The following is a 15,193-nucleotide window of genomic DNA, read 5'->3' on the forward strand; positions in this document are numbered from 1 at the left end:
CTCTCCGCTGCCCGAGCGGCACCGCGGGACCCTCCCTCCCGCACCAGCTCCCCCCACTCGCCGCACATCCCTGGCACAGCCGGGGCAGGGGAAAGGCAACCCTTCTCACCTCTGCCTGGCCCTCCAGCAGCCTCTCCAGGCTCCTGGTGCTGAATGTCCTCCACTGGGCAAGAGAGGAGGAGTGGAAGAAGGTGAGCAGCGATGCCTCTGCTGCTGGGCTGCAGGACCAGCGCTCGGGAACAAGCCCCGACCAGAGAGACACTCACGGCGTGGCGGCGGCTCAGCTCCTTCTGCAGGAGTTTGAGCGATGGGAGACGGCTCACGCGGGCTCTCTTGGCTCCTTCGGGTGTCCTGTGCGCCGGCAAGGGACAGGCAGGGAGCTGGGTGAGCCCCAAGCCGCCTCTTCTCTCTTGGCAGGCAGCTCTGCCCGAGAGCTGCCCGCAGGTGCCCGCGGGGGCACCTGTCCCCAGCTGGGGAGCCGTGTTCCCCTGCCTGGCTGCGCCTGGAGCATCCCCCCCACCGGCTCACCTCAGCAGTGTGCCCAGCCACAGCTCCTTCAGCGCCCGGGAGCTGCCGAAAGAGAGGAGAAGCAGCGTCAGGCCCCGCTGCCCCCCCAGCCCGTGGGCAGAGGCGGGCGCCTGCACAGCCCTGCCCCGTGGGGAAGGACACGGGGGCAGGAGGAAGCCCCGTGGGGCAGGACAGAGGCGCTGCCCAAGCCCTGGCTCCCTCTCTCCTGCCCCAGCAGCTGCTTTTGCCCTTCCCTTGCCTTGCCTTGCCTTGCCTTGCCTTGCCTTCCGGGGACCCAATGGGGATGCTGACTGTGGAAACGCCCCCATCCCTCCCTGCCGGCGTGCTGCCTGCTCCCTGCCCAGGCTCCGCACGGAGAGCAGAGGCCGTTCACACCATGGCGTGGGCATGGTTGGGAGCCTCTCCTGCCCGGCCAGGGGACGTGGCACACCAGGACTCACCCGAAACTGGCAACGCAGGAGCCGGTGGGCCAGATGAAGACGAGGGAGGTGCTGTCCTCATTGCTGCCTTCTTCCTCCTCCAGTCCTTCTTCCTCCCACGCCACCTTCTTCCTGCCGCTCAGCACCCACAGCTGGTCCAGGGGCAGGCGGAGCTGTGGGCGCACGCTGGTGCCACGTCTGCAGAGAGGAGAGGCGGGCGGCGAGATGGAGGTGGCCTCCCTGGGGTGCCCCCGCACAGAGCCCTGTCCCCCACCTGCCCTTGGGCCGGACACCGGTGCATCCAGCAGCAAGGTCCCGGGGCCTGGGGCTGGTGCCCGGCTGTCCCTGCCCCGCTCCCAGGGCCAGGGACGGGGGAAAGGCAGCGGGGCTCCGAGGGTCTTACTGCAACTTGGCCACCACCAGTTCCTCCTGGAGGAGGAGAAGGCGCCTCTCGCTCCTCCTGCGGCCCCGGCTCAGCCGCACGTCCGCGCTCAGCACCGCCTCGGCCTCGCTGAGAGCCTCCCTGCCCAGGGCAGAGCAGAGAGTGGCGGGCATGAGCACGGCGGCTGCCGCGGGGGCCGGCCGTGCCCGCGCGTCCCTGAGCCACGGGGGGAGCCCACCTGGAGCCGCGGCAGCAGTTGGCCTGGCCCATCCCGCCCGCGACTGGAGGACCCTCGCCGGGCACCAAGGACGCGGCACAGGCGGCGAGGGCGAGGATGGGAAGCGGGGTGCCGGTGCCGGCAGTGGGTCAGAGCTGCTCGGCCAGAGCCTGCCTCCTCCCAGCGCTGCTGCGTGCCAGCACAGCTCCGTCCTGCTGTCTCTGCGGGCCGTTGGCTCCAACTGACCAACGCTCCGAGCCCAACGGAAAGTGGGAGGGGCACTGGGGGGGGCACTGGGCTGGGGGTTCTCTCCAGGATGGCCATGGCTGCCTCGCACTGGGGAGCCCAGAGCAGGACACAGCCCAGGGGAAGGACCACCTGCCTCCACCTGCTGGCAATGCCGATGCCCCCTGCCTTGGGCTTCGCCGCGGGTTCCTGGCCTCCAACGCGACTTGGTGCCGCTGCTCACCAGCCTCTGGCCCCGGCCCCTCAGCCACTTTTCCAGCCACGGCACTGCTCAGCAGCCCACGGGCTCTTTGCTTTCTTCCAGCCCTCGGGCACATCTCCCCTCTGGAGCGGCCTCGCAAGCCCGTCGGCCAGCTCCCGCAGCCCTCCAGGGTGCACCCCAGCAGGGCCCACCAGGGACTGGGGCATCCCCACTTTGCTTCAGCGTTGCCCCATCTCACCCTCTGCCACCTGATCCTACCGCAGCCTCTTGCACTCAGGGTACCTCTTCTTCGCTCCAGCCTTTCCCCCAGCTCTCCAGGGCCTGGGCTTGCTGGAGGCTGGTCTTGCCAGGACCGTCATGCCCCAGGACGACTGGCAGAACCCAGAGCAGCCCAAAGGGCTGCCGCGGCCTCGGGAAGGCCGGGAGGGTCTGAAGACGGAGCAACGTACATCCCCAAATGGGACCCTATGATGAGCTTGATCGTGCTATGATTACCTTTCTTCACAGGAGCTTGTACGGGGCTATGTTTTGCATCGTTGCCGAAACGGCCTTGGGACCCCAGGGATGCGCTACTTACTGCTGAGCAGAGCTTGCACAGCGCCAAGGGCTTTTCTGCTCCTCAGGCTGCCCTGCCAGCGAGCAGGCTGGGGCTGCACCAGACGCTGGCAGGGGACATCTGATCCCAGCTGACCAAAGGGATATCCCACGTTGCCATACAACGCCGTGCTCAGCAGTGAAGCTGGGGGGGAGATGGAGGTTGGTGGGGGCTGCCCTTGCTCAGGGACGGGCTGTCACGGCACTTCTGCTCAGCCAGCCCATTCTTCTTCAGCTTCTTCATGAGGTTATTTTGGCAGACAGTGCAGAAAGCCTTCCTGAAGTCTAGGTGGGTAATGGGCAATGCACTCCCCTCATCACCCAAGCCAGTCTTGTAACCATAGTATGTTATTGCGTTGGGCAAGTAGAGTTTCCCATACTGAATCCAGGCTGACTCCTAGTTCTAATCAGTTCCGTGTCCTTTATTTTTCCAGGATAATTGTGGCATTCTCAGCACTTGCATAAAAATATCAAATATAATAATAACTTCACAGTATCTTGTCATATCTAAAACTGTTATGGAAATGCTTGTGTGCTTGGCCTTAATTTTGGGTGGTTTTTTTTATCAAGCCTCTCCAAGAATGTGATTGTGGACATTACAGCAATCATTTAACAAGATGTGCGGGGTCTGTCCTCATTAGTCTAAACAAGAGAGGAGAAGCAGCAGATGCACGGAGAGCAGGCATTGCTGAATGACATGAAGTTAATTTGAGCTTGGATGAAGGGAGCCTTTGACAGGCAGCCAGCCCTACATACTAAAGGGCACTGATGTGAACCAGCACGTGTGAGCCCTCAGACACAGTGCATTGCATATTGCTGCAGTGTCCTTCATTGGAATCTGATTTTGAATCATCCCAAAAAGTCAAGGGCAACTGGAACAGAAATTTTAGATCAACCTGTCATTGTGGCCATTTTAAACCTGAATTCACCTTGTGTTTGAAGGCATATTTATTTAAGCTATGTTCACAGCGCCCACTATGCTTATGTTCATCCAGGCCTGCTGTACTATCACCCATATTCTACAGAAAGGGAACAGATATACAGGGGGACACTTGTTCAAGGTCAGAGTAGGCTGGTGTGGTGGAAATGGCAAAAACACAGAAACAATGTGGAAAAAGTGGGTCTGGTCTGAACAGGAGGGACTTGAATGACAGTGGTATTCTGAGTATTTATACCAAGACTGAAATGAAAACACAGTGTCAAGACCACTTACATTATCTCTTCTTTTTATTCTTAATACTGGCAATGATGGGGCTTGAAAATAAAATTACTCTGACCTTAAACACTGCACTGTACTTCAGATACACTATAGTTGATATTTTCCTTAGGGATTTTTAACTTCCAATTATTATTCCTTACACTTTCTCATGTCCTCTTTCTCCTTCTCAATTTAACTGCCATTTATTTATGACACTGCCCACCTCTGAGCAGCCAGGATGTCTCCTCTGAGCAATACTCCCGAAGTAAATTCCACTGAGGTTTAGGAGCACACCTCTTCCTTAACCTAGCCACAACTGCCTCTCTTTATTACAAGAAGATCCAAATACAGTCACTATTTTCAGAGAAGCTCATGAATCCTAAGAGGTTCTATGAAGTGTTTTGTCTGAAACCATTAAAACAGACAGCCTCGTCCACCTGCATGTTGTTTAGCTTGGGGGTAGGTTGAAGTCTGAAAAGAAACAAAGATAAAGGCATCAACCGTGAGGTACTTTGAGTCCCCCTGCGAGGTGCTACATCGTGCCACCGGCGACAGCCCAGAGCCAACAGTGGTGCACGTCTTACCCTCAGACCCTTCGTAAGACCATGGAGATTTGAATACAGACTCCAGATCCAAGCTGCAAAACTGAAACGCTCTCTGCTTGCTTGGGTAGATCTGTCTCAGCCAAGGATGATATAGCAAAAATCCCATATGAAAAAAACCAAAAGCACATGAAAACTATGTGGCCCAGGGAGGAGAAGAATGAGAAAGGCCCTCCATAATGCTGCAGACAAGACCACTGTGCCTGTGTGGTGCAGCTGAGAAAAAACATGCATTTTAAATTAGTCCCTTGGTAAATGTATGGTTCTTGTTCAGTCCTACTGCACAGGACACAAAGCATCAGCCTGGACCCTGTAGTTCCTCAATGCCCTCTGTAAAATAGCCATTTGGCAAATGTCCTAAACGTATGTTAGCAGCTAGAGAGAAGTCAGAGCTGAGGCTCACAGCATTTCTCTGTTTCAGTTCTTTTCCTGATGCAGAAAGCCTGTGGGATTATATGAGCTGGAACACAAGTTAGAGCAGCTCCTAGCACTGTTTCAGTTTCCAATTTGGACTGTTCAGGCCTCCTGTAAACTCAAAAATCAATGTGATATAAGTGTTCAGAGTTTGTTGATTTGCCTAACTTCAGGGGCTTTGGTAAAAGCATGTTATCTTGAAAATCTTTCCCCAACCTTGAAGAAAAGTAGTCTTTATTACAGTGTAAGCTTAGTCAACCATGCATTGCCTCTGTGGATGTGTCTCTTAACTGAGGCAATACACAGAGGTGAAATAAGTGCAAAGTGACCTTGCATGGAGAAAGTCAGTCTTATTAAAAAGAAACCTGAAAGCAAACCCTTCCTTTTGCTAATACTACTTTGTCATGGGACAACATATGTGACTCTATTATGTCTGCATAAGACACAGAGTTTTCATACTTGGTCTAGGCAACAAAGATAGCAATTTAATTCTGATGTTAAATAACCATTTGCCCTCCCGGAAGTCATCTTTGCTCTCATCAACTGTTACACTGCCCTGTTCACATTAATCATAACCAAATTCCTTCTGGGGACATACTGAAACCCATTTCCTTCGACTAGAAACTCAAGTCTGTAATTCACTCCTGCTACTATCAACCTTGAATTCAGAACAAACTTTTTGAGAACATCTAATAGCAGATGCCAATTAAATCATTAGGATCAGTTATCTTAAATAGACGCAAATTTTACTGGGAAAACTATAAAGTAAACAGGTGTTGAGAGAGGAGATCTCTTATACTACAAGTGACAAAATATTGCTAATTGGGCAATGTTTCATTTTCCTAGGGTGAAAATATGACTGCTGGGACGATACTAATCCCGAGGAACTTGGGTGTGATTCCTGCAGTTCCTTCTGAACTGCTGTGTCTCTTGAGCTTTGCCACTCTCTCTCTTCAAAGAAAAACATCTGCAAAAAGAGGCAACATTAGTTAACCTTGTGTTTCCCTTAGAGCCCATCAGCAAGAGTGATTAATGGTCTGAAGGGAGAAAATCCTTTTTAGCATGAGCCCAAAGAATGACCCAAAGGATTGGTGTAACTTAGTGTCTTATACACAGTTTGTGATGGCATCTGCTTACCCCTATTTGTACTTACAGGTATAGTTTCAAAACTAGCTTAAGAGTGGTGTTTTGGGGTTTTGTTTGTTTGGGTTTTTTTCCAAATAGCATACTTCAGCTCCTCACAGAGCATTTAGGGATTGCCTTTTCTTCTTGACTGTATGCAGGGCACACTGCCTTAGACAACACCGTATACTGGGGGAGAAAATCCTGCATACTGTGTCTGTTGGTGAGTGGCACTCGATAATTCCCCAGAGAAGGCAAGTGCTGGTCTAGCTCAGGAGGCTTAGCTGTGGCAGCCTGGTTAGACCACTTGTGGGAATATCACCTGCTGTTATGCATGTTCCTCAGCTGGGAATGCAGAAACACTCTGCACCTCCATTCCCTCTTCCTTTCCTTCACCCTGGACATCTGAATTGTAGTGCTTCATCCTAGAAAACAGAGCAGAGATGAACAAGGCTGCAGAAGGTCACATGCGTTTGGCTCAGTGGTCTCTGAAGGCTGGACCTTTCATGGACCAGAAGGATCTCTATGGTGAATATTCAACTAGACTATTGAAACTAGTTCCAAAATTGAAATTTGTGTCCAGTTTGTAGCATGCCAAACAATAATTGGTGGGGAATTTTTTGCTGCCCCAAGAGAATTACCATTACGTAGAATATCCCTACTTCTCCTTTATTCTAAATCAAGGTTTAAAAGCCAAAACCATGAAGGTTTTTTGCTTTAAGATGATATTACAATCATGTCAGTGTTTTGATTGCAAACATTTTTCCTGTAAATTAAAATTTTGAGAAAAAAAATTTAAATCAATTCATTGATATTCCCATCCTGCTTCAGCTCTACTCTGACACTGAAAATGCAGTAGACCTGATTTGTTTCCACACAGATGCACTTTCTGACAAAAAGAGCATTTTGAAGAAACGTTTCTCAAGTAGCTGTTACAGAGGCAGGCTGAGAGCTTTCCAAGATCTCCCTCTGCCCACTCTGCTGCCTGCCTACTACTCCAACCCTCCTCTCTGCAGCTTCTCAGTGCCATTCGTATCATTGCAATATCGAAATAAAGGAGCTACTTTATCAACTTGCAAACTCTGGGGCTATCAAAATGGTAGAGGGAGCTGCTTTGGAGCATAGTTACATGTAGGAGAGCTGAATCGCAAGCTCCAGGCGTGCGTTTGGATTGCAGTCCTTGATGCCTTGAGATAAACTGGCGTAGCCGAGGTGACCGTAACAACCTCAATGGGAGGCGTGCGCAGCTGCACAATGGCATCGTGCAGTGCTAAATGAGAAGGGAAATTTCTCTGGCTTTCCCTGCTCACTGAGTCTTAGAATCACAGAATGGTTTGAGTTGGAAGGGACCTCAAAGATCATCTAGTTCCAACGCCCCTGCTATGGGCATCCTGATCTTGTTTGTCAGGATTTCAGGAGGTCAGAGAGATGCAGATAGTAGGTGACACAGAAAGACACTCAGCATCAGCTGGTGTGCAAGCACACACAGCTTTATCTGTAAAACTAATATATTCAGTCCTGACAAAGTAATCCAAGATAAGCAAAGAGTCAACCAGAGCTGGTCTTATTAGGATGCGATATAATTAATTTTAAATTACTTATTTAGTGAAATTGTGATGATCAGTGTTGTGTTATCTCTCCAGATGACAGGGTTATTAGCTTCAGGCTGCCTGAGGGTATGAAGGAGGAATGAACTGTACTTAAATAGCAGGCATGTACATGCCACATGTAACACATTTATACTCCCCCCTTATTTTCTCCCCATCATGCCCCCTGGCCATACCTCCTTGGTCTTTTACTTGTTTGACCTCTGGCATGTGTTAAAATCTACTGACAATAAAAGGTCAGTATAGTCACTTACTACCGGTTGTGAACAATATTATTCAGAATTTAATTTCAGCTGCTGCAGCACAGTGTGAAATACAAGCACTTTCTTCAAACACCTCCTGATTTTCTCTCCCAACGTCCCAGGTTTCATTAAAATTACCCAACTGAACTTTATCTTCTGGTGTTCAGGTCACATACACAAAATGTTTATCAAATAAGCAAAAAAATGCCCCAAACCAACCCAAAATAAAAACAGACTAAGAAATGAATATAATAAGGACATGAAATGTCAGCCTTGGGGCACTGGAAAGGCATAGAGAGGGATTCAAATCAGCAATAAAAAAGATTCTGTTTATTCTTCAAAATGTAAACATTTTTCATAGTGACATTCAGCTCCTCATAAAAAACAATACAATACTCCTAAGAGTTGGTCTAATGATACTCCTTGGCACTCCCTCACCCTGAATTTCTGAATTTCTAGTGGCTCATCTGTCTCCACGCCCCACGGTACCTTGCCCCATAGGATGACAGGTTCTTCCAAGAAGACTCTGGCTCCCTGCGACGGGGTGCAGAGCTGGAGGACCCAGCTGGGGGACAGGCTCAGTCCTTGCTTCCTCTCCCCCAGCCACGCACCAGGGCTCCCCCAAAGCCTGTGCCTGGGCACAGGTTTGCATCAAAGCAGTTGATGCGATTTGGGACTGGGCCTAAGCTTGGGATCAGTCCCACGCTGACAGTTTCATTCTGCACTGAAGCATCTCTGTAAGACTGTTCCAGTGGGCAAGCATGGGTGGAAGTCACTGGCAGCGTGGCTGTATTGAATACGAAGTTAGGGGTTCCCCTTTCTAGCTGGAAATAAAGGATACATCCACCTGGAAAGCCAGGGGCAATGCTTTATTCTAACTGACTTTTTAGGTATCGTTGATCCCTCTGTAATTTTTTTTTATTTTTAAAATTTTTTTTAGAAAAAGCTATCCATCTCTATAATGTTCAAATTTGGTTATCATAAGGTTTATGTTATTATTTTAAATGGTACCTACCAATTTTAATATGTTTCAGTGAAGTTCTTTTTTTAAAATGAATTCACAACATTCTTTACACATGCTCAGAAATTAGCTCTACTTTAAAGTTCAGTGTCAACAAAATAAATACCTAGTAGCTTTTGCAATCTGTCCATGTCTTTTCAGAGATGGAAAATATTCAGGATAGAAATGGACATAATAAATTCCACATGTAAAAAAGAAATAGACATAATTAGAATTTCAACAACCAAAACGAGACCATTTCAGCAAGGATAGATCAGACTGAATGACTCAGAAATCTCTCTGGGAGAGGAGATACTTGTAACACCTCTCCATCATTCATATATCTTTGGCTCATTCTGGCCATGTTTCTTAAACAGGTTTCTCAGCAGAGGGACCTTAAAAATGGGTTGCACATTCCTGTAAGGGTCTTTCACCTTGATTGTCCTCTGATACAGCTTGTTCTGAACTCCAGGGCAGCCCGCATCTCTCCAATGCCACCGTGCTCCAGCCAGCTGCGTTTTCCAGCAGCACGTTACAGCAGAGCCCAAGGGAAGCTGAAGTTCTCCTCTGCTTGTGAGCAACTGAGCTGGAAATAAAACTTCCAGAAAAGCTCTGCTTAAAAATGTCCAGGCCCTGCCAAAAGGAGCTGGCACATTATCATTTCAATAGTCCTGCCATGTGCAAGTACTCTGCAGTTAACTGCAGAATCTCTGCGGTTATACAGTTCCAGCCTTGAAATTGCTTTGGAAAACAAGTGATACATCGGAGTATGAACTGGTGATATCCCCTTGACTCTTCCCCATGTAGTGAGTCATGATCCTCATAGTTCAACTCATGTCCCAAACTGAAATGAATCATGCTTATTATTTTTAGAGCTAGCCACGGGCACTGGCATATGTGAGTATATTCAACAAGGATGTTTTGAGGATTAAAGCACACTCCTAATCTGAAGTGGAAAGAATGAACTGTTTTATTAGCTGATCTGACCTTTGCTTGTATTGGAGTCAAACTGGTGACTTCAGTGATAACTCATGTTTTATTGCCTTTTATTCCTGTTACTCCTATAAACCCTGAAAACTGTGGTCCAGATTTTATTTCCCTTCTATATTACCAGGGGAATCGTGTACTGAGTTCCCAAACATTTACACTTTGCAAATTCACTTAAAGCAAAGATGCCACTCAGGGTCCAGGCTGAAAAAAATATCAGGGCCTATTTTGTTTGGTGGAACCCATATTCATCAGGATAGTCTGGGACATCTGCCCAGGTTGATGGGTGTCACTGAGAAAGTTAACAACTCTTTTGCTTGGAAACTGAGCATATAATTTTGTATGGATATCGTGGGTGACAGAAGTCACAGAGGTCTGCCAGCCTGCTTGCAGAGGAGCTTTCACTTTTAAAAGAGGACTTGCATGGTTGGCATAGTGTTGCATTTCCAGTATAGCAGACTGGTACACACAGAGAGAGATCCCGAGCACGGTGCTAGTGCAGAAATGTGGGCTGAGCAGCAGTTTAGGTCTAGTTCATGTAGGTTGGAGAGCCAACCTGTTGAAGAAAGGACAGCAAATATGGGAAATGGAGACCCCGAGAGAGATGAAATCACTTTCTCAAAAGCACGCAAGTCATTTGCGACACAATTGAGAGTCCAACCCAAATCTCCCAAGTCCCAGTCTTATAGCAACCGCATAGCCATCCTTTGCTTTCACAGCCTGCCATACTCCATTTATACCCTTAGAAAGCACGATGGTGAGAAAGCCACCGGCAGCGCAGTCTGAAGTGCATTGCAGAGGGCAAGCAGTAAGACGGATCCTGAGGCTCAGGCAGCCCTTGCTGCTGTTTCTAATCAGGCTGTGCTGAAAGGCAATTTTTGGGTTTCATTGTTTGTGCAGTGCTCATGGATGCGGCACCTGGTACATGTCTTATCCAATTTCAGAGCAGATCTGTCTCACAGATCTCGGTTGCTGGAATGGATGTCAGGGAAAAACTCGGGCTGAAGCCGTGTGTTGCTGTGATCATGTAAAAGCGCTAGATGAAAAGGAAGCATTACAGCTTGTATATCACCATCACCACTAAGAACCATATTTGCAGACAGAAATATTTGTCCCTTTGGGTACCCATATGCTTCCCCTTTGGGGACTGATCTCTGTCAGGATGGCTATTTAAAATTCTAGCAGGTTTTTATTCAGTCCCACAAGTAATTTTCTAGAGCTGTTAGAAAACAGGAAATATGACGGGATGTTTTCAGGTGATCTGGGGACTATAGTCACCATTATCATCAGATCTGGAAATCAGAGCTGTGGGTTGTCCCCATGCTGTGCTTCCTGAGGGAGCCCTAGGGACCCAGAGAGGTTTTTCACAATTGGCAGAGACCGGGATTATGTAAAATATTTTTAATACATGTCTACAGTGCCCTCAAGCCCACACATTGTAAGTTATTTTTATAGAAAAAGACAATTACACTTTTATAGATTGTCCCCTGCTTTAGAGTAATTGTTACTGGTCAAACATATTTCAGCCAATTCAATAATTGGCCAGAACAGTGCTTTGCAAATACCTTTCACAGTCTCCATTGCCTTATAAGTCTAGAAATAAAGAATAAACATATAACTTAGCACTCAGCTGCATTTATTTATGATGCAATAAAAGCAGCAGAAGAAGGAGGGGGAGAAGTGAAATCTTTCTGAGACAACAGAAGTTCCTTCTGTTCTGTGACATGTCAACCCCTCTCTGCTCAGCGAAGGAGAAACTGACATTAGGCTCCTGGCAGTGCAGAGGGGTGAAGTACAAAGTGCAGGTGGTAACTGCACAGCAAATCATAGAATCATACCGTAGAATCACAGAATGGTTTGGGTTGAAAGGGACCTCAAAGACCATCTAGTTCCAACCCCCCCACCATGGGCAGGGACACCCTCCACTAGACCAGGCTGCCCAAAGCCCCATCCAGCCTGGCTTTGAACACTTCAGGGCAGGGGCATCCACAGCTTCTCTGGGCAACCTGTTCCAGTGCCTCACCACCCTCACAGGGAAGAATTTCTTCCTAATATCTAATCTAAATCTGCCTTCCTCCAGTTTACAATTGTTACCCCTTGTCCTATCACTCCAAGACCTTGTAAACAGTCCCTCTCCAGATTTCTTGTAGGTCCCTTCAGGTACTGGAAGGCCACAATAAGGTCTCCCCAGAGCCTTCTCTTCTCCAGGCTGAACAAGACCAACTTTCTCAGCCTGTCCTCATAGGAGAGATGCCCCAGCCCTCTGATCATCTTTGTGGCCCTCCTCTGGACTCGCTCCAGCAGGTCCATGTCTCTCCTGTACTGGGGCCCCCAGAGCCAGATGCAGTACTCCAGGTGGGGTCCCACGAGAGTGGAGTAGAGGGGGAGAGTCACCTCTCTCGACCTGCCGGTCACGCTTCTTTTGATGCAGCCCAGGACACGGTTGGCTTTCTGGGCTGCAAGCGCACATTGCTGGCTCATGTTGAGCTTCTCATTCACCAACACCCCCAAGTCCTTTTCCTCAGGGCTGCACTCAAGCCATTCTCCACCCAGTCCGTAGTTGTGCTTGGGACTGCCCCAACCCACGTGCAGGACCTTGCACTTGGCCTTGTCGAACTTCATGAGGTTCACACAGGCCCATCTCTCCAGCCTGTCAAGGTCCTTCTGGATGGCATCCCTTCCCTCCAGCGTGTCGACCACACCACACAGCTTGGTGTCATCAGCAAACTCGATGAGGGTGCACTTAATCTCACCATCCATGTCACTGACAAAGACGTTAAACAGCGCTGGTCCCAATACCAACACTTAGATGGTCTTGAACCTGATCTTCTCTTACAGAGGGCGGTTCTTCATTCTCCCAGTCTCTGCCTTTGCCTTCAGTGTCTTGGGTGGTGTGGCTAGAGCACTTGCCAGTGAAGACTGAGGCAAAAAAAGTTGTTGAGTACCTCAGCCTCCCAGGTAACCAGGACTCCTGTTTCCTTCCAGAGAGGGCCCACATTTTCCCTAGTCTTCCTTTGATCACTGACATACCTATACATACATACAAGAAGCTTTTCTTGCTGCCCTTGATGTCCCTGGCCAGATTTAATTCTATCGGGGCTTTGGTTTTCCTAACCTGATCCCTGGCCGCGTGGACAATTTCTCTATGTTCCTCCCAGGCTACCTGCCCTTGCTTCCACCCTCTGTAGGCTTCCTTTTTGTGTTTGAGTTTGTCAAGAGTACACATCTATTTGATATAACATGAAGCAAACACTGGTCTCCTGGAAGGGATCTGTGGTCTATCCAGTGGACCATCCTCTCTCAAAGTGTCCAAGATTTAGTGTTTCAGAGTAGCCACACAGGTGTAGGGATATTTAAAACTTCACAGCAGGTTTGCTCTTAATCTCTAATATTAGATGTCAGCTCAAAGCCTGAAATCATGAGATTTCATAGTTTTCCAAAAGGTGTTTTAGCAATAATTATTAAAACACTGATTACCCTTTTTTATCCATATGGATGTCTGATCCCTTTTCTCATTTTTCAAAATGCTGTAGACCAACAACATCCAGTTTAGTTAGCATTTTGTAGAACATATTTCCTTTGATCAGGTTTAAATGTATTACTTCGATATTATATTGAACATCTTCTTCTCATGGAGATGTTTTTTGGGCGAGCTCCTGGTAAGTCCATTGGCTAAGAAGTCAGGTTTTACAAAATTTGGAAACAAAAGAGGAAAACAGGTACAAAATCTACCAAGCGTTATTATGAAATTTATGGTTGGTTTCAGCAAAATATGGGGATAAGGCAAAAAGGATCCAGACTCTAGCTACTTCCCAGTAGTGGTGGAAACCCAGACGCACCAACACAGTGTTAAAGCACATCGGTACCATTGAAAAATGCAGAATACATTTCAGGTATTTAACCTCAGTCACATGCGTAGCTGAGTGAAACAAAAAGTGCACTACTGCCTGGCAGAGGTATTTGGCAGCACTGGGATGTGCATTCCTTCAAAACCAGACTCCTCACACTGGGATTTTGGTTTGCCTGTCTTCTTACTGCTTGATTGTAGTTATTCCTGCATGGGTTTATTACATACCTGCCTATACCATTGTGCATGCCAGTTTTACAATTATGGGATAAATGGAGGTATCTGGGGGTATGGGTTCCTCAATTCTGTCAATATCAATTGAAAATGGTTAATTTGGGGACTGATTGTGCTCCCTGTTTCCGGAGCATGCCATCTGTTGATAAGGACTTTGTAAGTTCCTAAACTAAATGGCACTCAAGAACACGCAGTCTAGCTCCTGGGTATGATAGAACCAATAAAACTGTGGATGTGCACTGCACATGGTTGTTTATAGGAGCTCTTAACAAAACCCTTACATCAAGCAGTAAGTGCCTCCACAGTAGTCTCACTGATTTCAATGGCACTACTCAAGTAGTAACTCAGTGTGAATAAGGGTATCCATCTGGTCCTCGGAGATGTAGCTGCATCAGTTGAAAGATCTGTCAAGCATTCCCCAAGCAGTCTGTGCTCGTAGACATACGGGCTAGCACAAAATTAAGCCAGGGAGTATGCTGATAGAGTGACAGCCAGAATAATCTGAGCAATAGCTAAATACCCTGTTAAAATCCAAGAGTGGTTCCCCAGTGTAATTAGGAAGTGCACTGTTATGCAATTAAGAAAATTAATTAGAAGTAAACGTTTAGGGAGTGCAGGTTGAAGACGTATTGCCACACAGTCTTGTCTAGTTCTGTGGTATGTTTGCGTTCTACTGGTGGTATGATTGGTTTTACAGTGTCTCTGAACGAGCTATATTCCCAGACTTCTCTATTGACCACTCCAGTGGCATGGAACATATGTTACTACATCCATCACAATACTTCAACCTACCAAACCCAATATCGAAACATGCTGTTCACTTTTTGCTCAATGCAATGAATATCTTTGGTCCAGCCAGGTTCATTCATCTTCTAGCTAAGTTCTGATTTAGCTGTCTCCATCCATCCATACAATGATCCTGAATTTAGGGATGGAAACATTTCCTCACCAAGTATCCTCAAGCCAATTATCACTGTGTTGCCAGCTACTTTTTTAATGAAATTAAGGAGACCTGGTCAACAGTATTTTACCTTAGGTTTTTTTCCCAGTAATCCCAAAACAGAAGTTTTCATTCAGAGTAAAACAAAGTTGAAACATAAAAAAAAATCATACTCCTGGTATTTGAGGACATTTCATCTGTTCTATGTGTAGGAATTCAGAGAAGCGGTATCCTGATTTGACAAATACTGTGATTTTTTCAAGACATGCTCATGTATATGCTGTTCCCAAAATGCACCTTGCCTTAAAAAACCCATACATCCCTATTGACAATAGGACATCACCATTACATAGCTCCATTACATGACAGAATGGTGACAGGACATAGAATCATATCATAGAATGGTTTGGGT

At 47.6% G+C, this 15,193-nt stretch overlaps 2 long non-coding RNA genes across 2 annotated transcripts; both read right to left on the reverse strand.

Moving 5' to 3' along the window:
* Positions 1–199: 199 nt before the first annotated feature.
* On the reverse strand, positions 200–1,050 carry LOC129204830 (uncharacterized). The gene is made up of 3 exons (XR_008576515.1): positions 969–1,050; positions 529–570; positions 200–351 (listed from the first exon to the last, which is right to left on the reverse strand). It is a non-coding gene; the product is annotated as an uncharacterized LOC129204830 (long non-coding RNA).
* Positions 1,051–3,894: 2,844 nt separating this feature from the next.
* On the reverse strand, positions 3,895–9,338 carry LOC129205033 (uncharacterized). The gene is made up of 3 exons (XR_008576568.1): positions 9,208–9,338; positions 6,247–6,349; positions 3,895–5,769 (listed from the first exon to the last, which is right to left on the reverse strand). It is a non-coding gene; the product is annotated as an uncharacterized LOC129205033 (long non-coding RNA).
* Positions 9,339–15,193: the final 5,855 nt, after the last annotated feature.

This window comes from Grus americana, chromosome 3, assembly GCF_028858705.1.
Source record: "Grus americana isolate bGruAme1 chromosome 3, bGruAme1.mat, whole genome shotgun sequence".
NCBI lineage: Eukaryota > Metazoa > Chordata > Aves > Gruiformes > Gruidae > Grus > Grus americana.